Genomic DNA, 27,965 nt, shown 5'->3' with positions numbered 1-27,965 from the left:
GAAAGACAATGCACGATGAAAACGGGTTTCCTCGAGGACTGAGGGTTGCAGAAAGACACGAAAGGAGCAAAACAAAACACGGCGCATACTTCTTTACTTCGTCGATACCCGAGCACGAAAACTTTGATCGAATGAAAAAGGTAAGTTGTAGAGTACTGCGTAAGTGCGGGCTCAGGAGAAAGCTGGTGAATGTTTCAATAGCCAAACTTCATCGCAATTCATATTTTTGTTGAGTAGGGGCAGGTAATCGTGATGTTAACTATGGGTGCGGTACGCTCTTCCTTGACAGCCAAACATTTTTTACGTAGATTTGTATAAACTGTGTTGAACACGCTTAGCAAGCATCTACTTCATGGCAAAGAAATACAAACACTGTAACCATTCATTTTTCAAGTAAGATATAGCATCAATTAAAGTATTTTCTAGACAGCGTCACGCCGCGGCAAAGGTATTGCATAGCTTAAGTGAGAAATTTACTTACGAGCTTCGCGTAATTACTTGACCAATGTCCAGCTATGCTTGCACTTGATAAGGATGTTCATTGACAGATTTACTTAGAAAGCATTGAATAAAACTAGGCACGGTAATCAATACCGTTCCGTTTAGTATTTGAAGCAGATATCACTCTTCGAAGAAACACGCAGTCACGTACATAGTTTCCGAAAGGAATTCAAAACCAAAAGCATACCCGTATCAGGCAGTAGCAGGAAATGAATTGCTTGAGGCAAAGCGCAAGAAAGATACGTAAGACGACAGAAGTGAACGAAGACAGCACTTCCCTTCTGTTGTCATGCATGCCTTTTCACGCGTTGCCTCAAATTTGGTGGAACCAGCTATAGCCCACCTGTCTGTTCGCTTGAAGAAATCAATTAGTGGACTTCGCTTGTATCACCTAATAGGCATCTGTAGGATTTCTATGTTAAACCAGTAAATTGTCAGTGCAGAATGTTGTCCTTCTGAAAGACTGCTTCGGCTCTTGTGCTGCAATCACCCCTTTGGCGAGACTTTTTATTCTTCTTTAAGCAATGAAAACAGACAAAATTTACATCATCAAATCGCGTTGTCTGAACTATTAGCACAGTAAAATCACCAGTTGATTCCCAGTATATATAATTTCAACTGGCTCAGCTACAGTAAATACAAATAGCATACTGAAACCTGCACGTTGTAGAAAAAGCTCAACAACGATAGACGTCTTAACTTTCCTGGATTTGTTCTCAATACATTCATTCGTGTTTGCAGCGGTGGAAGCTTTTGTACCACAAGCATTTTCGTGAAACCCTGGAAGCACGAGTAAATGACCCCTTGCCCCCTTGTAATTCAAACGACGGTGAAAACATGGACGTGAATCCACTCACGGCGAGAGTACAGGAAAAACTGATTCGACTTGTTTGTGCTCGCGGCCACTTATTTGTTTTGGCTCCATACTCCTAATTATTATAAAGGTCGCGAAATTGGTTCTTTGTAATAAGTTCTCGGTTAAAATTTGACCAAAACAAACATTATCGAGGGGCGCATTGGGCAGTAACGTATTTTGTTTATCGACATCAACGTTGGTCATGCTTGGCTTGAAATGCAATTTACAACATTGGAGCCATCACGCAAAGCTGTCGCCAGTATGCGGGGTATGACTGAACTACGGCTATGCACGACGCATGAGCGTTCGTTACCGAAGCAGCGCGGGAAGTGCGAAGCAGTTGAAGTTCTGCATTGCTAGAGGTTGGTGAAGACAGCACGGCAATTTGTGGGCAACAGAACCAAGCGAGCGCCACTCGTCAGCAGAGAAGAACTACCTGCCTCATTTCAACTGGGCCAGAGAATGCCACAGCAGTCAGCAAAATTGCAGCATCTGGTAGTCATACGCTAGTACGATATAACTTAGCTTGTTAACCCCCAACACTTCCGCGAGTGCTTACACGAGCAACAAGCTCTTACCAGTAGGATATCTACTTGAGTGTGAGAGGAGCATGAAAAATGTAGCGATATCATCAGATAAATGTTTTTTTGTTGTTGTTTTGTGTGAGGATTAGTTTGGGTAGATCATTCTGTGGAAAGATAGCAAGGCTTATCGGGGCGCCTCTGCTAGCATTCGAAAATTTGCACAGTCGCGTCAAGCTAGTGGCGGACTCAAACGTCTCGTTTTTTCCAGCTGTTCGATGTCATTTGAACCGAAATCCTGAAGTGACAAAAGTTTTATTAGTGTTCTTTCTTGGTATTGAGTGCGCATGCGCGGTGATTCGACGCTGCGCATACCTGAATACACGCCAGTTACACGGCATCGAAGCATCGGGCATGGCTGATGAAAGAAGCTACGAATACACGCCTCCTGAGTTTAGTATGACGGACGAGACAACTTCAAGCACAAGCTGTGACGGTACCCCGGGCGCTTCATCTGCTTTGGACGCCTACAACACGTGAGCTTTAGCGCTTGTTAATTTTCCATTCAATACTGTTACCCTTTAACAAGACCTATATAATGGGCTTGTATATCTGTACATCTGTTTCCACCTCAAACGGGTCTTTTTGGCAGCAAACTTGAAATTTTAAATCGGATGCTTTCTTAGATCTTGACGCGTCGATGCACGGCTGGTGCAAAAATATTGGCATGTTCAGTGCAAGTCAGCAGTTTAGCGGTCAGGATAATATTTCTCAGGACATGAATCTAACCTACTTAAAGAAGAAAATATTTTTCGATGATTGATGAATATTGCACTGCACACCCGCCTTGGGATATTATATCTGGCAGTCCCGTCTCCAATTCCAGGTGCAACCGCCAAATTTTGATGAAAGCACACTGCAAAAAGGCCGGTGATTGCATTTGCGATCGTTACATAAGCTACGGTAGTGAAAATTTATGTTCAGTCCACTAATGTGGCATGCGTTTTATCAGGTCGTGGCTCTTGCACGAAAAACCTCGGAATTAGTTTTAACCGCAGTGAACACCTTAAGTGCCGAACTATCTTTTCTAGACAACTGGTCAAATTGAAAAATAATACAGCCGTTTCTCAATTTAAAAAAAAATTCACGATTTGAGTGCTGCCCGCTCAAAGCTTTATTTTTTGAAAACACAGTACCTGTATATGAATGGCAACAACTTGGTTTAAAACGATTGCTGTTCCGTTTCCACGTGTTGTTTAAGAGCAACAAATGTGCGTTACAGAACAAACATACTTTTCCCGCTTTGAGTTGTTTGGTCGATGAAGGTATTTCTTTGTTTTTGTTGTTTTTGACAAGTGAAGTTTAGATTACTGGGTTTAAATCGCTTTTTTATAAATGCAAACGGGGGTGACCCTAAAGCACAGCCATGAATAAGTGGAAAGTCATGGTATTCTACGGTATAGCCTTTACTATTTGTGAACAAATGCAGTAGCACGTCGCATTTCAGCTTTTTTCTTGCTAAGCATTGTATGGTTATTAGGACACTTTTCTTGCTGTTCTCACAATAAACTTTATCTTTCAAAGAATGCTGAGGTTGGCTCCAGCGAATGACATAGAAGTAAAGTTAGCATCGCTTGAAAACAAATATTTTAAAAATTAAAAAAAATTATGGGGTTTTACGTGCCAAAACCACTTTCTCATTATGAGGCACGCCGTAGTGCAGGACTCCGGAAATTTCGACCACCTGTGGTTCTTTAACGTGCACCTAAATCTAAGTACACGGGTGTTTTCGCATTTCGCCCCCATCGAAATGCGGCCGCCGTGGCCGGGATTCGATCCCGCGAAAACAAATATTTTTGAACACCATTCTAGTTTATTATTACTTCATTCGATCTCGTCATTTCGTTCCCAAGTGTTGAAATTACTTGGCCCAAAGTCAGAAATCAGGTTGTATTCTTCAGAGCAAGTCTTTTGTGCGCATAACTTTAAATAATACCTACACTGCGACATATTACTCATAGCTGCCGGATCTATGAGTCGTGATTGTAATGGGCTCGAAAAGGTCAATTTCACCACGGCTATACCGAATCACATCAGGCGGGCGCAAATGGGAACTTTAAAAAATATTATTGCAGATTTGCATAATAATTGCAGATTGTATCTGCGCACTCTCATTCTTATAATTGTCTCTGACTTATTGAGGTAAAAAATATGTTCCATGCATCAAGAGTTTATTTCGAAATTATTGTTAGGATTCTAGCAAAGTGTGCCGTTCATCCTATGCCAGACAGCAGTCATTGATGAGAAGAAACCATTGCAAATAGCGCGTTTACAAAACCCGACTTTATTTTTTTGAACTTTGTTTTATTAAAACATAAATTAAACCATTTTCGTCACAGCTAGTAGTTTTCTGATCAATACTTCATTAATTTCAGCATTCCTGATGACGCCTGGAAGTACCCTTGGAACACACAGCCCATGCCGATAACCGACGGGACTTACAGCGTCGAAGGTACGTAGGCGATGGCCATTTGCCACCGGTGGAACTTGCGAAGGCATTTGACAACAAACGCAGGAGATGGCGCCTACGGTTACCGTGGTAGCGGTACGTTTATTGCGTATAAGAATGCACTTGACCAGCGCCGTCAATATGGTTTCCGCGTGAGCCAGCATAAAACTCTCCTTACTGGGAAATTGTTGTTTATCTGAATATATGCAAACTCATACATAACTAATGCAGTAGAAGATTTTCAATTATTATTTTCTTTTATCGGTCAGCTGGTAAAAGACGCTCCTAGATAATGGCAAAAGCCGAGATTGTTCATTTCATGCAATGCCTAATTCACTCGTAAATGGAATCATCACTTGACCATTGCTTTACAAGTTTATTTGCCAAGCAGAATCTCAGTGGGTTTGCCCTGCTCACATCCTGATGTTTCCCCTGAACCAAACTTAGTAGACAAAGAAAATGTTTTGATGTGAATTCACAGTAAAATGTGCAATTAGTACGGCGCTTCAGATGTCTATACAGGAAGGTCGTAACTGTGATCTGTCCCTTTTTCGGCACAGTGCGATATTCGCTCACCCATAGCGTGTTACGGGCAGCCGACATATCCCGCTGCGGCAGAATGCAGCGGTTACCGCATACAACATGGGGCACCCGAAAACAGTTTATATTGGAGCTCTTGGTTCTTTCATACCAAGCATACCAAGTCGCATCCGCAGCAGAAACAACCTTCAGAAATTTATGAAAATGTGACGCAACGAAACCCAAAATTGCTGGGTTGTTGTTCACGCTCTGGTGCCATAAATCTTTAACAAATACCTCAAATGAAGTCTATATAGAGACTTCTGCCACAATATTTGTGTTTACAGAGCACAAATCTAAGTACACAATGATTTCCTATGAGTGTGCCACTTCTTCGAAATTGCAACGAGTTGTTAACAAGGAAATCTACGCCAAGCTGAAACAACGGCATTCCATACTGAATGTTCTTTTTTGTAAGGCGATTAGCATTCCTTGCATAAATCAAGCATCATTCGTTCTGCCAGTATGGTCGCCATCTCTTTCGCCAGCCTAATGAACGTTGCGACTTTAACGGCGCGACTGATAAAATTTAGAATACCAGACAATAAAAGTTAGTACCTTAAATTACGCCTATGCAGTCACACTGTAGTTCCTCCGAAGTCCAAGATGATGAAACTCAAATCTTTAGTTCCAGTGGTTGGGAATCCGCGTTTAATCTTTTCTGTGATGTAGGAAGGCGCGGAGACTCAGGTATGGGGCTGGAACAATGACATAAACATTCTTAGCCAACTCCCTTCCCGCCACTTAATATTGTAAATAGAGGTGTACAACACTGCGGTGGGCTCCTGCAGTTTTAATGCCAATTCAGTCGCGTCGATGGTCATGCTGACGACGGTTCTGCCGTAATTTCCACCTTTCTTTTAGGTCTCTTGCATTTTTTTTTCAATTTCACGCAATTTCTGTGCAGTTTAGGAAACATGTTTACATAGCTGCAATACTTGCAGCGCTATCCATACAGTCCGCACCTTTAACGCGCGTTTACGCTTTCCCCTGCACCGTTTAGTGGCATTGCCCCATGAATTAATACTTCCGCATTTCTCTGCAAGCTGATGTGATGTCTGCAATACGATTATTACATATACGCATTCAGCAATATTTTGACAGTTGCCCTATAGTCTGTTGATGGCCTACACAGGACCATTGGCGAGAAGTGCCATGCTGGCGTTCGGAATGAGCTCCTAAACATGCATTGCTTACAGCCGGTGCTTAAGACGTTCAGCTACCGGAGTCAACAAACGGGTTTCGAAAAATTTTCTGAAAGGCGAGTACGTCGTTGCATCACACACCTATCTGTCTTAGTTGACCAACAAATTAAGGGCATGCGTCAAACAAACAATTAAAATCTCTCGGCAAAAATGCGTCCTTTCAATTTTTCTTTGTCGTTCTCTGCGACGGGCTATGTCTGCTGCTTGTAAGAGATGAACAACAAGGAAGAACTTCGTGAGGCATCTAGTGTGCTTATTTCTGAATAACACAGCAAATATAATGGGTGCAGAGTCCGACGCACAAGAGACCGACATGTCGTTTTTCACTTCGAACACTATCGTGTTCTGCTCGCGGTTTGACATAAAACATGCTAATCTTCAAAATAATCCAATACTGCACAATCTTGATAGTGCTCCGCTTTCCCATCTCCACAAAATTCTTGCATGCATACAAGAAGGTTGCAAAAAGAATAAGCACCGCGTACGGAAGCACAACAGTAAAGCTTCTTTACCACTGAAACCTTCTTGCCTTGCACAATAAGCATGGAAATGGAATATCCATTTCCCATGAATTTCCTTTGCACTACGGTGAACGAACACCTTTACTATACTTTTATGCCATTCAGGTGACGCTGAAAATGGCATGACGAGTTGCCAGGAACTGGGGTGCGTCAGCAGCATCGAAAACGCAAGGCCAAGCACAATTCGAGCTGGCATGGATGCAGCATCAGCGAATTTTGAAGACGGCGCCACGTAAGTTCACATTTAGAAAACTTCAATTGCAAAGCAACCCAGAGACAACAGGGATGGCTATCCGTGTAACAACTATGGCTCTATTCGGTAATTTCTCCTTGGGAGGGCTAGCTCTGATGGCTGAAACATGTATTGCATTAGCAGTTTTGAGCGTTCTGACGGCGCAGCCTGTCTTGACATGCTTCATCGTTGCAACAGCGCCACCGGACACGGACAGAGTAAGGAGGGAAAATCACACGGCAGTGTGCACAACCCATGGCGCAACCACGAAGCTACACAAGCTCACGCGATTTTCCATCCTGTTAACACGCTGGAATGTTTGGCACACTTCCAAGTCTGTAACCTGCTTACTCACGAACCATTATGGAATATATAAAGATTGTGAAGGAAGGATACTCAACTAAGGCTCATAATATGAAACGGGGATATGCCAAGTTTACCGAGGCAATGCAGCATGGGTACGCCGTCCGTAAGCAGAGTGTTCGAAATTAATCTGAAGGCGACCACTATGGCGTGCGTTATAGTGGTCGACGAGTGGGGTTATAGCGGTCAAATTCCGTGGCATACGCGGCAGCTGCATGCCACGGAATAATAAGTGGCTTCCTCGTTCTTAACGTCATTCTCTACACATTTCTCCCGTTGGCTTACAGCATTCAGAGTCCTTTTATTCACCATCAAGAAATTCGACTGCCTTAAGGCGACTCTGCGATAGGAATCGTAGAGAACGTATACCTTTGGGCATGCGTTCACGGAATGTCTCATTCTTGAAAGCGAATACGCAGGCGAGTTTTCCCGTACTCGCACTTCTGTATATCGAGTATTTTTCCAGAAGATAAATCGTAGTAGGCGCTTAAGCCCGTTCTCTTTGTACCTTGCAAACACAGGAGCCATAGTGGTTCTGACCTATATAATAAACTCGCGCTGCACCGTTTTCATGCATGCAAGGGAGTGCGAGATGTGGTGATTTAGGATCGGCATCGTTCTCGCAGAGCCAGGACAGCATCAATGCCCGCCTAGCAGGTACAGTTTCGTCCTGCATGATGGTTACCTTTTTTGTACTAAATGAGCACGTGAAGAGCTGTTTTTATTGATAACACACAAAAAAATATTCAATCATCGGGACTTCTGCATGAATGTACAATTATAATAAAACATATAGCCCCGGCGAGTCGCTCAAGTTGGAGAACAGACGAGATTTGCTTAACCCATTAGGGACTGGTATCTCTTTTTTCTTGCTATCTTGAAATAAATCTGATATATTAACTTACATTTATACTAATAATTCACACGCAAGAAATTAGTACTCTTGCCTAATTAGTTTTTGAAATATAGCCCGTGACCATATGGTCACACTGGGCCCTTACGCTACAGCAAAATCATCATCATCATCATCATCATCATCATCATCATCAGCCTGCTTACGCCCACTGAAGGGCAAAGGCCTCTCCCATACTTCGCGAACTACCCCGGTCATGTACTAATTGTGGCCATGTTGTCCCTGCAAACGTCTTAATGTCATCCGCCCACCTAACTTTCTGCCGCCCCCTACTACGCTTCCCTTCCCTTGGAATCCAGTCCGTAACCCTTAATGACCATCGGTTATCTTCCCTCCTCATTACATGTCCGGCCCATGCCCATTTCTTTTTCTTGATTTCAACTAAGATGTCATTTACCCGCGTTTGTTCCCTCACCCAATCTGCTCATTTCTTATCCCTTAACGTTACACCTATCATTCTTCTTTCCATGGCTCGTTGCGTCGTCCTCAATTTCAGCAGAACCCTTTTCGTAAGCCTCCAGGTTTCTGCCCCGTAGGTGAGTACTGGTAAGACACAGCTGTTACACACTTTCCTCTTGAGGGATAGTGGCAACCTGCTGTTCATGATTTGAGAATGCCTGCCAAACGCACCCCAGCCCATTCTTATTCTTCTGGTTATTTCAGTCTCATCATCCCGATCAGTCGCCACTACCTGCCCTAAGTAGATGTATTCCCTGACCACTTCCAGTGCCTCGCTGCCTATCGTAAACTGCTGTTCTCTTCCGAGACTGTTAAACATTACTTTAGTTTTCTGTAGATTAATTTTCAGACCCACCCTTCTGCTTTGCGTCTCCAGGTCAGTGAGCATGCATTGCAATTGGTCTCCTGAGTTACTAAGCAAGGCAATATCATCAGCGAATCGCAAGTTAAGGTATTCTCCATCAACTTTTATCCCCAATTCTTCCCACTCCATGTCTCTGAATACCTCCTGTAAACATGCTGTGAATAGCATTGGAGATATCGTATCTCCCTGTCTGACGCCTTTCTTTATTGGTATTTTGTTGCTTTCTTTGTGGAGGATTACGGTGGCTGTGGAACCGCTATAGATAGCTTCCAGTATCCTTACATATGGCTCATCTACACCCTGATTCCGTATTGCCTTCATGACTGCTGAGGTTTCGACTGAATCAAATGCTTTTTCGTAATCAATGAAGGCTATATATAAGGGTTGGTTATATTCCGCACATTTCTCTATCACCTGATAGATAGTGTGAATATGGTCTATTGTTGAGTAGCCTTTACGGAATCCTGCCTGGTCCTTTGGTTGACAGAAGTCTAAGGTATTCCTGATTCTATTTGCGATTACCTTAGTAAATACTTTGTAGGCAACGGACAGTAAGCTGATCGGTCTATAATTTTTCAAGTCTTTGGGGTCCCCTTTCTTATGGATTAGGATTATGTTAGCGTTCTTCCAAGATTCCGGTACGTTCGAGGTCATGAGGCATTGTGTATATAGGGCGGCCAACCTTTCTAGGACAGTGTTCCCACCATCCTTCAACAAATCTGCTGTTACCTGATCCTCCCCAGCTGCCTTCCCCCTTTGCATAGCTCCCAAGGCGTTCTTTACCTCTTCCGGTGTTACTTGTGGGATTTCAAGTTCCTCTAGACTATTTTCTCTTCCATTATCGTCGTGGGTGCCACAGGCACTGTATAAATCTCTATAGAACGCCACTTGAACTATCTCATCCATATTAGTAACGATATTGCCGGCTTTGTCTCTTAACGCACACATCTGATTCTTGCCTATTCCTAGTTTCTTCTTGACTGCTTTTAGGCTTCCTCCGTTCCTGAGAGCCTGTTCAATTCTATCCATATTATAGTTCCTTATGTCCGCTGTCTTACGCTTGTTGATTAACTTAGAAAGTTCTGCCAGCTCTATTCTAGCTGTAGGGTTAGAGGCTTTCATACATTGGCGTTTCTTGATCAGATCTTTCGTCTCCTGCGATTGCTTACTGGTATCCTGTCTAACGGAGTTACCACTGACTTCTATTGCACACTCCATAATGATGCCCATAAGATTGTCGTTCATTGCTTCAACACTTAGGTCCTCTTCCAGAGTTAAAGCCGATTACCTGTCCTGTAGCTTGATCCGGAATTCCTCTAGTTTCCCTCTTACTGCTAACTCATTGATTGGCTTCTGATGTACCAGTTTCTTCCGTTCCCTCCGCAACTCTAGGCTAATACGAGTTCTTACCATCCTATGGTCACTGCCCCGCACCTTGCCGAGCACGTCCACATGTTGAATGATGCCAGGGTTAGCGCAGAGTATGAAGTCTATTTCATTTTTTGTCTCGCCATTTCGGCTCCTCCACGTCCACTTTCGGCTAACCCGCTTGCGGAAGAAGGTATTCATTATCCGCATATTATTCTGTTCCGCAAATTCTACTAATAACTCTCCCCTGCTATTCCTAGAGCCTATGCCATATTCCCCCACTCACTTGTCTCCAGCCTGATTTTTGCCTACCTTGGCATTGAAGTCGCCCATCAGTATAGTGTATATTGTTTTGACTTTACCCATCTCCGATTCCACGTCTACATATAAGCATTCGACTTCCTGGTCCTCATGACTGGATGTAGGGGCGTAGACCTGTACTACCTTCAATTTGTGCCTCTTCTTAAATTTCACAAGAAGACCTGCCACCCTCTCGCTAATGCTATAGAATTCCTGTACGTTACCAGCTATGTTCTTAATTATCAGGTATCCGACTCCTAGTTCTCGTCTCTGTGCTAAGCCCCGATAGCACAGGACGTGCTCGCTCTTTAGCACTGTATATGCCTCTTTTGGCCTCCTAACTTCACTGAGCCCTATTATATCCCATTTACTGCCCTCTAATTCCTCCAATAGCACTGCTAGACTCGCCTCACTAGATAACTTTCTAGCGTTAAACGTTGCCAGGTGCATATTCCAATGGCGGCCTGTCCGGAACCAGGGTTTCTTAGCACCCTCCGCAGCGTCGCAGGTCTGACCGCCGCCGTGGTCAGTTGCTTCGCAGCTGCTGCGGACTGAGGGCTGGGGTTTGATTGTTGGGTTCATATAGGAGGTTGTGGCCAAGTACTGCACCAGCGTGGCCAATCCTGCTCTGGTGAGAGAGTGCGTTACCAGTTCTGGTCACCGGGATCAGGCCGCACTCCAGGCCTGTTTGTGCAATTTTCTCAACACACGGTTGTTGTTTTTTCTGGTATTTTCCGGTGGAGAATTGTGCGGCCCGGGATTTGAATCACGGTCCTCTTGCACGGGAGGCGGATACTCTACCGTCCCCGCAGGAGTTCAATTTAAACATTAAATTGTGGCATTTTACGTGACAATATCACTTTCTGATTATGAGGCACGCCGTAGTGGAGGACTCCGGAAATTTCGACCACCTGGGGTTCTTTAACGTGCACCTAAATCTAAGTACACGGGTGTTTTCGCATTTCGCCCTCATTGAAATGCGGCCGCCGTCGCCGGGATCCGATCCCGTGACCTCGTGCTCAGCAGTCTAACACCACAGCCACTGAGTAACCACGGCGGGTCCCGCAGGAATTGTACGCCTCATTTAATATACAGTGGTGCCCTATTTGATCAGTCAAGGTGGACCAATCTGAGCTCGGTTATACCGCACGGATGGCACTCGGCTAGAGAACCTGGTATTTATGACCTGCACATGTGAGGCCATACATAATTGAAGATATATATCTTTCTTTTTTTATCTTAGGAGGGTTCCCGTACAGTGATAAAATAAAGGAAAAGACATTAAAAAGAAAGAAAAAAATAAAGAAAAAGGAGGGAAAAAAGGAACATAACGGGTGATTTGAACTCGTGACCCTTCGATGTTGCCCGGAAAGATAGCTCAGTCGGTTGGTTCGTCAGGCCCCAGGCTATTTTCAAGCGCCACAGCTCCTGTTCCGAGCCTTCCGAGTTCCGAGCCCGAGAAGAAGAGCGAGCTCGAGCGGCTTTAGAGACTAGGAAAACTGCCTTAAAATATTCAGACTTCAGGGAAAGCTTCGTGTACAAACTATAACACGGCAATCAGCACTCGAATACGACGAGAGAAATTATTGAGACGTGGAAAATTTCCTTGAAATAAATATGGTTTGCGAGACAAATGCTTGTAAGTATTGAACCTCTTAGGAGATGAGGGGAAATTTGGGCTCACCGAGAGGGCATCGTCCGTACGAGACCACCACCAGGCGCCTTACTGAGACGTGGAGGGCTTTGCGGCCGGAACAAAGCTTCCCGTCCCCGCCGGCCAAGAGGGGAAAACGCGCTTTCCGATCGCTCAAGGTTGCGCGGACATAGTATAACTCTAGCGTCTAGGAGAAGCTTAACCAGGTGCGATGGCGGCACGCATAGCGTGGGAAGCTAGCCGCCAGAATAACTATCTCAAGGACTGCTGCTGACGAGGGCGAAATACCTTCGTGTAATTATAATAACCCTAATAGGACTACTTTCGAAAGAAAAAAAAAGGAAACGGCCCAGAGGGCTATACTACGAGAGCTATGACTGATAGTTTTCTATATATATATATATATATATATATGTATTCATCTCATCTATGGAATCGCATGCGCGCGATGTTGCTTTGTCTCTGCGTGTAGTAGTTGAGAGAGCCAGTTTAAGGGCGGAGAAAAAGGAAGGAAAGGAAAGTCTCTGAAGCAAAATTGCAGCGCCGTGGTTTTAAAGCGCAACCGTGGTAGGGAAACGGAAGGCGATATAAGAGTGCGTGGCCATGATACGCACACGAGAAACCACATTAAATTTTTAAACTTCTGGGAAAGCTTCGTTAACAAACGATAGCACGGCAATCAGCACTCGAATATAATTATAACCCTAATAATAATTGTAAATATTCATCTCATCTATGGGATCTAATGCGCGCGCTGTTGCTTTGTCTCTGCGTGTAGTAGTTAAGAGAGCCAGTTTAAGGGCGGAGAAGGAAGGAAAGGAAAGCAAAAACTGCAGCGCCGTGGTTTTAAAGCGCACCCGTGGTAGAGAAACGGAAGGCGATATAAGCGTGCGTGGCCATGATACGCACACGACAAACTGCCTTAAAATATTTAGACTACGCAAAGTTAAAAACAGTTATTTCAAGCAATGAAACATCACAAAAAAACATACATAGCGAATAGTCGAGCACTTATTTAGTGTGATATGGCTTAAATCATGGACTACACATGCCGACGTCATACTTTGTGCATTGGGTGTGCCCCGCGCTGGTGCAGTTATCTCATGCACACCTCCACCTCTTGCCATTAGGTATTGGTACAACAAAGTGGGCCACTTGGTCATACCGCGCACCAGTCAGGACATCACCAGTTTTTGGGATTCTGCGTTGACCAGGTCCTCCAGGCTTATTGTCCTATCGCATCAGGTAGCTTTGTGCAATTTGCCTTCGGAATTCCACCTGCGTGACCTTGAACCCTGCGCTACGAATTAGCGCCCAAGCGTTGCTGATAGATACATCACAAATTCAAGTGAAAATTGGTCGCCACCACTTTTTGTCACGGATTGCAATCCTATAGGCGCCTGCATTTGCATCCGTCTGGTCCGTACCTGCTTTAGAGCTTGTACTTACCAACATTGTTTGGATAGGTCACCTTGATTCACTTCTTCTCAACTCGAGAGTACCTGTCTGAAGATGACATTGGCTCTACGTCGTGAACGGTGCTTACGATCGTTACTACAGAATTGTCCATCCAGCGGACAACAATTATTCCATTGTCGCTCAGCACGGGATCTTCGTGCCCGCGAGGTTGGTGCTTGACGAATTCTGGTCAAGCGATAGGGCACTCTGTGGGAACACGGTTCTGCTTCACTGTGCCCGTGTCTTCGTAGCCATGTACCTTGATATCGCTGAGTAGCTGCATGCTTGTGAATAAATTATCAAAATAGAAAAAGGAAGGTCGTGCGTCTCTGCTGCGAGTTCTTCCACTATTTGAAGAAGTGGCACCACTGCTTTTCCGAAGTCATTTTCATGTTTTTCAGATGTTCCGGATTCCCCTGCTTGCCTTGATACACATTGAAGTTTACAAGGTATCTGTTCTTGGCATTTAGGCACCATACTTTATACACGTAGAGGATAGGCTTTCCACGAATAAACTGTGCACCCATGACGACCATAATGGTCAATCATACTTTGGTCATAGCTCAGGTGACACACAGGTTGAAAATGCTCCAGAAACCTTGCATTCAATAGTGTCATCAATGGACGCAACTTTGCCAACTTGTCACTAAATGCTAGGCTTGCATTTGGAACAGAGCTGGAATCGTATTATCTGAACGAAGCGATTCCTTCGCATAGCATTGTAGGCCATCGTGTTGCGAATATCCGGGACGCTGTCCTAATAGCACTTTTTCCCTGGCAAGAGGTTATAGCCGGACAAAACCAGCACTCCAAGAAAACTTAATCCTTCTTTGGTAACCTCCGGATCGGGCACATTCAAAAATGCCACATACTTTCTTGTTTGTTCGACTAGCAGCTCCACGACGGCTTTCTCAAAAAAGATCGAACAACTCAACAGGTGCAAATCCCTGTAAGCAGCAAAGTTTGGGTCGGGAAATATGCCAAGACTTATCTGGAGATCACCCTTCGTCCACGTAGAAGCAGTGGATAATTTTGCAGGAATGGCCGCATCAACTACAGAAGAAGAAACCTGTGATATTCCGTCACCTTGCTCGCCGGGGTCGTAATCGTCCGAGTCGCATCCACCAATGCGGCGTCCGTCAGACAAAACAGTTTCAGCGCCGGCTGATAGCTGCCATCTGCTTAGATTGTCAATGAGCCCACCTGAGTCTTCATCGGCCGAGTTTTCATCCGAATAGGTGCTACCCTCTGGCGGCTCGACATAGATCACTGGCACATCGTCATGTTCCTCTACGACTATCTTCGCTGTTTCTTCCAACATCAACCTATTCAGACAATAAAATAAGAAATAACCACAGCGAGAACGCGCCATCAGCCGTGCACGAGATGAGAATACAGTTTAAAAAAAAAATTTAGGTAGCCTAAAGGCCCAGCGTGACCATATGGCAACACGCAAGACAACACGCTCGTTCATTGATAAATAAACATTAATCTTTCACAAATGGTCACCGAAGGTCACATATTCAAAGAGCAATACGGAGGTAAGGATATCTGACTATTCCCTAAACTAGTAGTAAAAAAAAAAAACACACTTACCCCTTGGAGCGACGCATGGCAACGCTACTCGCAGAGCAACACTTATTCCCGCCTTTGCGAGGGGATCCCACAAAACGACTGACAGCTGCTGCCACTTCGTATCCATAAAGGGAACTCTAATCTGTCAAACGGCACGTCAAATGTGATTTTGGGGCCGTTTTGTTAATCTTAATTAATTGAAATCCACTGTGCAGACTAACGTGACCATATGGTCACGCTGGTCTCTAATGGGTTAAGCACTGCAACAGCTTGTTAGCGTATGTTTATGTACTGCACTTAAGTAAACTTTATGGAAGTATGTAATGCCGATCAATGAAAACATTTTACAAATATTTATTTTAAGAACTTGTTGTATGTGACGCCATCACCATGTTTCAGGCCATGCCACGTCTCTGATTCCCACATCCCGGCATTCTCAAAGCAGCAGACCACCCGTTAGGAAACTTGCATAGGTGGTGGAGCCAGATTTCCCAGTAGGTGATTTGAGAAACTTTATGATAGGGACACTTTATGATTGTCACGACACATGTGTTGCCCAAGCAGCTCCCGGAAGTCACGTGAACTTCTGCGGGTGGGAGGCTGACCAAGAGACGGTGAGCAGAGAACACCTTGGCACACACTGGCTTCTAGCTCACCCAGTGTTGTAGGTGGCCTGATGTGTGCTTGGGAAATCGCGTGTAATATGGAGCCACACTCGGGAACAACCGCTTCGGGACAAGCAGCTCTAGTCTCCTTTGCCTATACTCCCCATCAGGCCATCGTTGTGACCGCGGGTATTCGAGGCCATCAGGATAAGTTTGACGCCTGTGACTAGACACGTCGTACAACTGCTTTTTTAATATACTGGTTATTACTCAAATATACAGTCTCTATAATACTGCGAGCCTTACTTTTGTTAATTGTTCTAATGTCATGCGATAGGTGTATTACTTACGCCCTTCGGCGAAGACTCCGTCTATAGTGGCGCAAGATATTTTTAATTTTTATCTCATACTTCGTTGTAAAGTGCCTCAGAGCAACATTTGGGTATGCCTGAAGGATTCTGGAAGCAAGCGTTTCGTCAAACGGACTTGTCCTTGTAAGTTGCGTTCCCTTGCCCAAAGGTGTCGTAGAAGACAATGTCTTCTACGAGTATTAACCACCCGGGGCCTCAGTGTTCACACGGATATCTCTCCTTTGTTCTAGAATTCCTGAGACCACCTTGGTTGACCCACCGAGGAGGCAGTACCACCCGGCTCATAGCACATCCACCGTCTGCGGTAGGTGTAGGTAGGATTTCAGGCACTGGTATGCGTACGCCCCGCGTTGCAGGCTATGGAGTAATCTGACGCCTGCTTCCGTATCTACAGCCAATCTACACACAGTCTACGAGGCCAATATACGCTGTACATTCTGGATGGCTTCTTACTGACAGCATTGAACTGTTGACTCTCGGAATTAGACAGGTTAATCACTGCGCCCATAAAGCTTCTCGTCCGTGTGCGATTCCTGCTAGTCTCCAGGACGGTTCACCGATTATCTGCGAGCAATCCCTTTCGCACATTTGACGGGGATAAGAAAGCGATAGTTGCATTTAGGAGAGTAGGGCGAAAAATGAGAGCCAGAATGCAACATGTTTCACAAGACCTTTTTCTGGATATGTAAAAAGCGTTAGTAATGCCTGAGAAGCAGGTAGTCGCAGTGTGCTATTAGAGATATCGTGTCGACGTTGCAAGAAAAAATATCAACCGTAGTAAGGCTCTTAATCATTTGCCATTAGTTGCAGTACCTTTTGGGGGGGATCTGTATTGAAGTGGATAACTACATGATAAATTCAATGGGGTGGCGCTTCTTGTCCTGACCTTCGACGGTACATAAAAAGAAATGTGCTGGAAGATAGTGGTAATTACTCAACGTAACGGCGAAATAACAGACGCTAACGAAGACGACTTACGACAGGGTATGTACTGTTGGCGTCAAAAACAAAATAATAAAAGACGCGATCCACAGGGTGCGTAACTGAACGTACTTTTCGCGCGTTGTCATTACCATTGCCATGGTGCCACGTCGGGTTTGAGACGCTGCACGATGATGCTCCCCCTATACTGCGGGACTTCCTTCCATGTTATGGGTATCTGTTATTTGAATGCGAGAAAAAAATATGAGGACATGGCAATGATGGAGGCGTAAACGTTTCGTTTGACGCCTGCATCGCATACGGTGTCACCGAAGTCGGCTCATACTCGTTCTATACTTCAATAATCTAGGTCCTGTTTTCTTTCATTTTTTTCTTTCGCGCTATCAGATATGAGAAACAGAACATAAACAACAATATCGCAGTATAGGGGGAGTGTCCTCCCGCAGTGCTGTCAAACTGTTTGCCTGCGCCTTTCAATCGTGATCACTGAAACATACCTTCTGTTATTAGACCACGCGCTCCACTGTTCGCGTTTCATTTAAAGCCAGTGGAACTTGGCGATCCAGGCATATTATTTGTGTTCGTCTGTTTGGCACCATGTAATTGTGAGTCGCGAATCTCGAGTGAAACAAAACATTCTCTAAGTTTTAAATGCAGGGTGTGCCAGCTAAAAGCAACCGTTGATTTAAAAATGACCCAGCGAGCTATGGGTTTGAAACTAACTCAGTGCTTTCACACCTAGCACACTCCCTGGTTTTGAAAACATTGGTTGCGTTTAGCTGGGAGATCGTACATGTCACTGAATTCAAATCAACAAATCATTTGGCCTATTTTGTGGAACTTTCTCATCTAAGTTTCCTTCTTGCGGTATGTATGGGAGAACTGAATGGGCTCCAGGTAGAGGTGATGTAGAATGTACGGATCGGCCTAATTGATTTTAGCCAAAGGAAAATCGAAAATATGCTTTTACGAGTAAATGTACTCGAAAATTTCGAAAGGATATTTTAGCAAGAACGAAAAAATTCAGTGTAAAAAAACAAACCATGTTCGTGATTCCATCTGCATCGAACCATCGCTAATAATGTGAGCACATTTGCGAATTATTAAAATAGCCTGTAATTAACCTTTGACCTTTCCTTACCGATCTGAGCAATCTTCAAGTGGCACACGTAACAGCAAGCTCGAACTTGCGTTTTCTTTGTCTATTTGTCCGTCAGTTCTAATATGTGATTTGTGACTAGGCGTTACCAATTTCACGTTGTCATACAGTCTGCAATATGTCAGGCTCATATTGTTATGTATCATTGATAAAGCTATTCTAAATAATCACCAGTCAGAGTAAAGTGATTGCTCTGGCTCAAATGTGTCGGAATGTTCCACTGCGCTATCGTGTACGTTCTTCACTAGAAACGACTTAGCCGAGCCTACCAACAACAAGCAAAACCTCGCTTAACCTCGCAGAGCCTATAAACCTAGACAAGGTACGTAAAAGCTCGCTGATCAAACGCTCCGCTGTTGATTACAGCCTTGCACCAGTAGTGCAAGTTGCACTCGTTTTTTTTTTTTTTGTAGAGATAAAACCTGTTTTACAAATCTGGATGCTACCCTGGATCCGCACTTGACATGATCAGCTATCCGAAGCTAAGGTGAAATTTCCAAACGAAAAATTGTTTGCTTCCGCCCATTCCACGAATGTCTATAGAATCATAGAGAACCCCCGTGGGTTTCTCAGAATAAGAGCTTTGCAGTAAATGAATGTTTTTTTTTCTTTTTACAGCATGCCGGATAAGCACGAATTTTCCTTGTCTAGGCGGATGACAATTTTCTCTTACGAACCTTTCACCGCCTTTCGGGATCAACTGAATTGTCAAGAGTGCAATTTCGATCAAGCGATTTAGAATTTAAAAGATGCAGAGTGCACTTTGATTTTTTCACCTGTACCTAAATGACAGCCGATAATTGTCGGAAAACCTTTGGCATTTAGAGACCAAAACCAGCCATTCGTATAAAATAAATTCGTATAAAAAACCCCGTCGATAAAATCTATTCCGCCATGACATTTTTCAATAACAGTAGCGAACCTGCTTGTACCGAATGGTCCGTGCATATGACATCTATCACAGAGTAGCCAATCAGAGCGCATATCCACAGTCACAACGCCACAAGAAGCGACAAAGCAAAAATGGGGCATTGCAAAATCTTCCAAGCCCTTGTCTAGACAAAAAAAGCCGGTAAATAAACAATAAACTCCCAAAACGCATACATGTCTTCGTCGTGACATCACCTTGTGGCTTCCTGCTTGCATGAAGAGGCACTTCAGACGGCATCAGGGGTGTTGGGGTTTCTTGGCATCAATAAACTACGAAAGCTTCTCGCTTCTCGCGCGTTCCTAGCCCAGAATGTCGCGCAGTGAGGAATCGGCACCTTTGATTTCAGGACAACCAGACGAGCCAGAAAGCGGAAGCTCCGGTTACACGATTCCGGTCAACAGCAGGGGCGGCGACGAAGCAATGGCTAGTGAAAGCTACGTTGGCATGGAAGAAGCATCGGGAATTTCGCGAAGCGACCCTAGGTGAGACAAATTTTTCTAAGAATGCCATTATTACTAAATTCCAGGAAACAATATGCTCGCACTTACAAATTTTGCGAGTGATTCAAGTTCTGATAATGGAAATGCTACTGTTCAGCTACTGTTCAGACAATATGGCGCTCGCGTAATCGGAAACCTTCAGCTGAGGCTCTACTACCTAGGTAGTACATGCGAACTGAGAAACCGTCTTGCTCTGCAAACATAGCATCAACTTTGGGGAAGTGAGTGGCATTTAAAGAAATGTGATACTATAGGTATTGAAGCAATTGTATTTTCAATTTATGTCATTTAATTAAGAAAAAAATGCGCGGATACCTGAAAGTGCAATATCTCGGCTGTTGCTCATAGCACGCTGCCTCTCGGGGGCGTTTGCGTCAGCATGCGTTCGGTGTGTTGCGACACCACGAAACCGAGCAGATGTGGGTTGAACCCTCCCGCCATTAGCGGTGCGCGGCTTCGCTCAGTTTAGAGAAAAGGGTAGCCTGAGATTGGAGCCAATGCCGGATGTTTGGACCGGCATGACGCTTTGGTGGAAGCTACACACCTATTTGCCTCCGCTTCAAATAAAGCAGCCCCGGACCGACACATCTGAGCGACAGCAGTGATCACCTTTTACTGTCGGTCCTCTGCAACACTTTCTTTCACACACATTTTACAGCTTTCCTGTTTTCTATTCACTTTTCGTCACTTCTAGCTTCTAAGCCATCAAGGGTTACTAACCTTGGGTCTCGTCACCGCGGCATTACCGGAAACGCAAAAATTTGTCCCACGATCAACACCAAATCCTTAAAGAACTTGTGAAAAGGAATGTTATTGTAATAAAGCCAGCAGACAACGGCGGCGGTATCGTAATCTGGTCTATAGAAAAGTACAATAATGTGGCGCCCAACCACTGAGCAACCCCACCCATTACACAAAACGTGACTCTAACCCAACTTCAGATTACAGCAATACTGTGCTAAACAAAATAGCGGAGCTCATATCCAGGGAACTAATCACGCAATCTGAACATCGCTTCATGATGCCCAAGAACAAAAAAGCAGACCGCTTTTATCTCCTCCCTAAAATATATAAATATCCAGTCGAAAAAATATTTCTAGCAGAAATCCCAGGTCTGCCTATTGTGTCTAATAAAAACACACCTACTCAGCCAGTAAGTTCTTAAATCACCACATGTCAAACATACCCACCACCCTCCCATCTTTTGTTCAAGACACTCCGCACTTTCTTCGAATTATTGGCGGCATCGACGCCAACCAAATTCTGTCTGACCACGCTATTCTAGTTACTTCGGATGTTTCTGCCCTTTACACCAATATACCTATGACTGAAGGAATCGAAGCTGTTTCTAAATCCCTCGCAATCAATCCCCAAGCGCGCGCTCCTGAAGTTTACCTGTCGCTGCTTAGGTTAGTTCTCACGCTCAACTTTTTCGAAATCAATTCTATTCACTACCTGCGAACTTTCGGCGCTAGCATGGGGGCACCATTCGCTCTTACGTAGGCGAACATTTTCATGGGACAGCTTGAAGCAGACTTGTTGAAATTCTACCCTTTGAAACCCCACACCTACCTTCGTTACATTCACGACGTACTTATAATATGGGAACATGGCACAATCACGTTAACCGACTTAATGAGCGATTTCAATTGCTTTCACCCGAGCAATAAATTTGCTGCTCAGCCCTCTCGTACTCAGGTCAACTTCCTGGACACGATGGTCTACATAGAAAACGGAAAACTGAGAACGACACTTTACCTGAAGCCTACGGATAGCCAGCAATATTTAGACAACAGTCATAATCCGCGACACTGCAAGCAAGGAATGTTTGTCGGACAAGCGAAACGAATACGAAGAATTTTCAGCAAAGACTACGATTATATCCACCACCTAAATGACCTTAAAACGCTAGCAGAAAGCGACTATCCCCATGTTTCACTCGATAGAGCTTATGAGGTCGCGTAAAGATTGGAGAGACAGTCGGCATTGGCGAAGTAACAGCCTACACCTGAATCTTACAGACCACCGACCTTAATATCAAAATATTCCCATGCACTCCCAAACATAAAGAACCTCCTACGAAAATGGCACCCAACATTATCAAGTAACAAGCGTCTAAGAAACGCGTTCCCGAATGTACCTAGGATACCTATCGCCGCAACAGGAACATTAAACACATGTTAGTGCACGCAAAAGTCAGCCAACAGCATTCCGCCGTAATGAAAGCATTTGTCGCCCCAGGAGCAACACCTCAAAGCACCTTCAAAGTGACATTAAAATTAACAGCACCACAAATGGTTGTACACACGAAGTCAAATGTAGCTTCACTTGTACAAGTACGGATGTGAATTATATGCTTGAATGTTCCTTCTGTAAGAAAAAATATATTGGTGAAATAGGACAACCAATGAACGTCAGATTAAGCGGACATCGCGCGGACACAGCTAAAAAGCTTCCCAAAGACGTCGCCGAGCATTACCAACCAGGTCATAACTTTGAACTTAAACTGTACATCTTACAGTCAAATTTCCGCTATGAACGAGAAAGAAAATACAGCGAATCATACCCTATCCATATGTTCAAGACATTGAAACTTATAGGCATAAACGTTTCAAAGGGAGCTTTACATATTCGATATGCTAAATTTCAAGCTATAGGCAACAACACTTAGTTTGGTTTCTTAGCGTTGCCTTGCTTGTTATTCTTTTTCTTCCTTACTTTTTCCTTCCTGTTTTTTGCCTCTATTTATTTGTACCATTTCGGTATTTTCTTTTTCTTTTTTTACGAGCACCGGTTTCTGCCGCTCCTTCAGTTATCTCTTCCAGAGACAGGATAGCCTACGGCCACTAGTCAAACAGGTTATAGAGGGCTGCTGTGCACGCCGTTGACACGCCGGCTGACATACGGGCGTTGACTCATTATTGTCAGATGGTCGTGTCCCTGGCCTTGTCCACTGCACTGCTTTATTCTCAATTCGACACGCTGACACACCTTCACTCGTTGCCGTGCCCACCCTCCTTACGCCCTCTCCCCTTTAGAAGAACGCTACTTCTATATACTGTGGCGGGGAAAACATATGTCGCCTTGAAGAATACAAGTTCACTTCACGAAACGTTGGCTCCTGCTTTCACCTCGTTCTCGTTTCGCCGATCGTAAACGCCCTTGGTTACACATATTGGGTTGTAGCACAGCTGTAGGACTGGCGCACAGATGTCATGGTCCTTTCGCGACCACTTGTTGGGCTCCGTGGTGCGTAACTGATATATAAGCAGAAAGCAGGCATACATCTATGGCTGAGCCATTTACTTTCCTCTCACCCAAACAATACAGGGCTGATCGATGATGTTTTGCTGTTCTTTGGCAGCGAAAAAGAAAAGCTTTTCCAGATATCATGTAATGCACAGTTACAAGAAAGAAAATACTCCCTGAATGTTTTCCAATTTCTTCTAGCAAAATGTATTAGGCTCTCTAGAGCCACAGTATAAGATCACGAAGACGGCTAGCGGTGACATCCTGTTGGAACTGCGCGACAAGAATCTGTACGGAAAGCCATCCAACGTACCCTCATTCTTGGACATTCTATCGACTGTAACGAAACAAGGCACAATGAAAGCTTTTCGAAGTGTCACTTCAGAAGATGACGTTATTGAACTGACTGACGCAAATCTTCTAGAAGGATGGAGAGACAAAAAACGTAATTAATGCTCAACGAATACAGACCACAAGTGCTTGTCTCGATTTCGCCTGTGCAAAGACATTCCACAACTATACACGTAGCTTCAAGTAATTATCTGTAAGACTTCACACAGAAATTAAAAGACGGGAACAGATAACGCAGTAGGAGGTGTAGAGGGAGTATTTTCATAGCAGGAAAGTCTAACCGAAGACACTTGCTCTGGGCTACGCTCTGCGCATGCGCGCACGTTCTCGATCGCCTCAGTGGTTCAGTTAATCACGCGGAGCTAATGGGCACTCTGGTCGACTTTCGCGCAATATTTTGAAACAGTCAGAGAAATAAAAGGCAAGGATGTTAACCAGAAGCACGTCCGGTTTGCTACCCTGCCCTGCGGAAAGGGGGTATAGGGATGGACAGAGCACAGTTTGGCGCACAGTGGTAGCTTCTCACAGTCTGCACACGGTTCACAAGGCCTGTGGACTTGAGGTATTTCAAGAGCACTTTCGCAGCTTTCTGTCCCATAAATGCGAACGTCCAGGGTCCAAGGATCTTCATTACTGAAAATGGTCTGGAGTCCAGCTGGCTTAATGCTGCCCGGAGAACTTTGCGCTCGGGGTCGTATTGGGGAGAGATGCATCAGATGTGTTCGATCGTATCTGTGGTTCCGCAAGAGTTGCACATGAGCGTATCCGCCATTCCAATGCGGTACGAGTAGACCTTCGTAAGTGCCGCCCCGAGACAGAGACGGCACAATACTGTCGCCTCAAAGCGCGAAATTTCTGATGCCACTTGTAGCTTTAAGGGTGGATCCAGCCGATGAAGATGACACGTCGGGAGGTTGGGAGAATACCAATATTGGTGTGTCATAGCTTTAGCCACAATATGAAGCATTCTTCAAGCGTCGGTTCTTGATAAGGGGATTGGAACTGGTCGGGCATCCAGATTGGCTGCCTCGGCAAGGTAATTACCAGCAATGCCGGTATGTCCAGGTAGCCACTGGAATATAATTTCATGCCCTGTAGCGATCATTTCATGGTGATGTTCTCTTATTTCATATGCCAGCTGCTCATGAGTCCTATGATATATGGCAAAATGCACTGAAGTGCTGCCTTAGAGTCGCAAAATATGACCCATTTCTGAGGTGTCTGTTGCAGGAGATATTTGACAGCAACAAGCAGAGCCACAAGCTCTGCTGCATTTGATGTTGTCATGTGGGATTGTTTGTCATGTGGACTGTTTTCGTAGCCGGAATGCCAACGACAAATGAAGAGGTGGTAGGTCAAACCAAACCATCACTATAGGTGTGTATTCGTGACCCGTATTTCTCATTGACTTATAGCAGCGTGATCTGTTTCAGAGCTGTTGTTGGGTGATTGGCTTTGTTCTTCCTATCCGTAATACTTAGACGCACCCCGAAGCTGTTGTAGACACCATAAGGGCAATGAAATTCTTGCTGCTGGTATGTATCCTAATGAAAGACAATCAGTATGGCTGATTATAACTTCAGAAAAGGTTGCGCGCGGTCTCTGCGATGGCAAGAACGCCGACTGATGATCAGGGACGCAGGAAAGATGGCGGATATGCATCCTGAGACAATCCACAGCAACGCATGTTGCAATATAATGATCCTTGGCGAGCACGATTGTTGGAGCTGTTGATGCACAGCGAGGAATGCTTGGCCCTGTAAGCTCTACAATGAGCGAAATTGACTTGCACGTACTGGTCACACTGGAAGGCTGTGGTGTAAATAGTTTTTGAATAAGGCTCTGTTCAGCTGAAGGGTGGAGCTTACAGATGTGCCCCATGTTCTCCCGCATATGAATCTCAGACCCTGATCAATCGACAACAGCTTTTTCTTCAGGTACGTGCAATGAGGGCTCCGGGAAATGGTTCGGTACATTATTACACCCAAGAATCGATGGGTATTTCCATAGGTGATAGTGTGTCCATTAATGGACACTGGGTATGGTGTCATAGGTTTACGTGTGAATGAAATCAATTCACATTTCTATGTCGACGAAGTCAAGCCTTGTGTTTGAAGGTATGCTGATGTCAAAGTTGCTGCCCGCTGCGATCGCAAGCGAACTTGCAGGCGAGTTACCGCAGTAATCCAACCGCAGATATCTGCATATATCGAGATGTACATTGTTTTAGGTACAATTTCAGCTAGCCAAATCAGTGTCACATTTAACAGCGTGGGACTGAATACTCCTTGAAGCACCTCGTATTAAGTTTAATATTCAGCTGTGGCGCTACCTTCTGTTTGTACAAATAACTACCAGCAAGTTACATGGTCAGATAACCAGCAAAACATGCGGCCGCCAATTCCAATAGTCTCCAGGGAGTTGATGACGGCCTCATGTGCAACGTTGTCATAGTCGCCTTTCTCCAGGGAGTTGATGACGGCCTCATGTGCAACGTTGCCATATGCGCATTTCACGTCGACAAAGAGCGCAACTGATATCGCTAACGGCTTTTCTCGTGTTGCACAAACGTTGTTACATCAATGGGGCTATCAATTGAGGAACGACCCCGACGAAAGCCTAACATGGAAGCTGGGTAGATATATACCCGGAAAAAGCGGCGCTAGTCCAGAGACGCAAAAGGTATCATGATGAGGCTCATCTGCGTAAGCAAGCAAATATATAATAGCTGAATAATAATTGAGAAATGAAACCAAGGAAGGAAGTAAAATTAAATTATATGGTTTTACGTGCAACACCACTTTGTGAATATGAGGCACGCCGTAGTGGAGGAGTCCAGGAATTTAGTGCACCTGGGCTTCTTTAATGTGCACTTTAATATAAATTCACGGGTGTTCGCATTCGCCCCCATCGAAAAGAAGCCACCGTGGCCGGGATTCGATCCCGCGACCTCGTGCATAGCAGCCCAACACCATAGCTATTAAGCAACCATGGCTGGTTAAGAAAAGAAAAAAGAATGAGAGAAACAACGATAGAACCTTTAGGTACCGCATCAGCTTCTCGCGTGTGTCGTTGATGAGGACGACATACAGCGTCATATGCCACAGTGACTGGTTATGTTTTGATAGAAGTCTGACCGTCCGATCGCATAACTGCATCACCACGAGTGCCGCAAGCTTTCGCCTTCACTTGTTAAAGAAGCGTAACATGCTGTTGAAGTTTTTCCACTCTTTTTAACATACAAGATGTCCTAAAAACTCAGACGTATCTTAGCTGATGCAAAACAGTCTATTCTTTCGACTGAATATTCCATCTGAGCGTGTCCAAGACGCACGTTTATTTTAAATATTTAGACTTGCTGAGCTCCTTACCAAACCATCACTGATAGCCATTTCTTCTTACACGTACCTGTTTTATTTAGGATATACATAATGCAATAATTAAAGTGTGGTTTTTGTATTTCTTCCTACTCCAACTGAGATCGTTCTTATTTTCAAGTTTAGCCACACGCACCACAAAAGGCGGCAGTGTTGAATTTGTGTTTAACTCGATCCCTAATCGACCGCCAAGATTAAATATAGCAAGTTAGCGCTCAGGTTCAGAAAGTCGCCTTACCATTAGCGCGCGTTTTAGTTTGTCAATCTCTCGATTGGCAAGAAGTGTTTTTATCCTCCCATAACAAGTCATCCGTATTGAGCTCCTTTGTGCGTCTACTTGCAGGAACTCTACTGCAACAGGAGGAAGGAAACAGCGAGAGTTGTGCGGTATCTGCGGCAATGCTTCGAGCAGACGGGGCGCCTCACAGGGGCACGCTAACGAACACACGGTCGACACAGCCCACTTCTGCAAAGCTTGTGATCAGTCGTCTGTGAAGGTGTCTAAGTCTGTAGATCATGGCCACAACCCTACTACCAGAAAACACAAATGCCTAACCTGTGATAAACTGTTCCACCGGGCTGGTCATCTAGTTGAACATTACCGCACACACACAGACGAGAGACCCTACAAATGCGAAACATGTGATAAAGCGTTCCGACGGGCTACTCATCTAGATAGCCACAAGCTCACGCACACAGGTGAGAAAGTGTACATTTGTAAAACATGCGGTAAATCATTCACGCGGGTGGCGAATCTCCTAAAACATGAGCAGGCTCACGAAGAGGAGAAACGTTGCGTATGCCAAAAATGTGCTAAGTCATTCAAAAACGAATATGATCTCGAGAGACATGTAGACTCTGAATGTGGAAACGACGCTTTCGTAGGAGAAATCTTTGATCGATCCTTTCAGAAGAATTAAAATATCTGTCGTCACCGCCGAACAAAGCACGTGGATCAAACACCATATAAGTGTAAGCAGTGCGGATGTCGTTTTGCAGACAAAGAAACACGCGATAGGCACGTGTGCCAGAAAGAATGCAAGATGTGAACAATGCTGTCTGGTTTTCTGAAATTACGTGGCAAGAGGTCGTCGCCAGGGTG

At 44.6% G+C, this 27,965-nt stretch overlaps 1 long non-coding RNA gene across 1 annotated transcript; it reads left to right on the top strand.

The window, feature by feature from the left end:
* Positions 1-6,809: 6,809 nt before the first annotated feature.
* Positions 6,810-27,288, top strand: LOC140214034 (uncharacterized). The gene is made up of 3 exons (XR_011890945.1): positions 6,810-6,924; positions 16,585-16,658; positions 27,207-27,288. It is a non-coding gene; the product is annotated as an uncharacterized lncRNA (long non-coding RNA).
* The last annotated feature ends 677 nt before the right edge of the window (positions 27,289-27,965 follow it).

This window comes from Dermacentor andersoni, chromosome 11 (genome assembly GCF_023375885.2).
Source record: "Dermacentor andersoni chromosome 11, qqDerAnde1_hic_scaffold, whole genome shotgun sequence".
In the NCBI taxonomy this organism is placed as follows: domain Eukaryota; kingdom Metazoa; phylum Arthropoda; class Arachnida; order Ixodida; family Ixodidae; genus Dermacentor; species Dermacentor andersoni.
The sequence above is the reverse complement of the archived record's forward strand: the minus strand, read 5'-3'. Positions and strand labels throughout refer to the sequence as shown.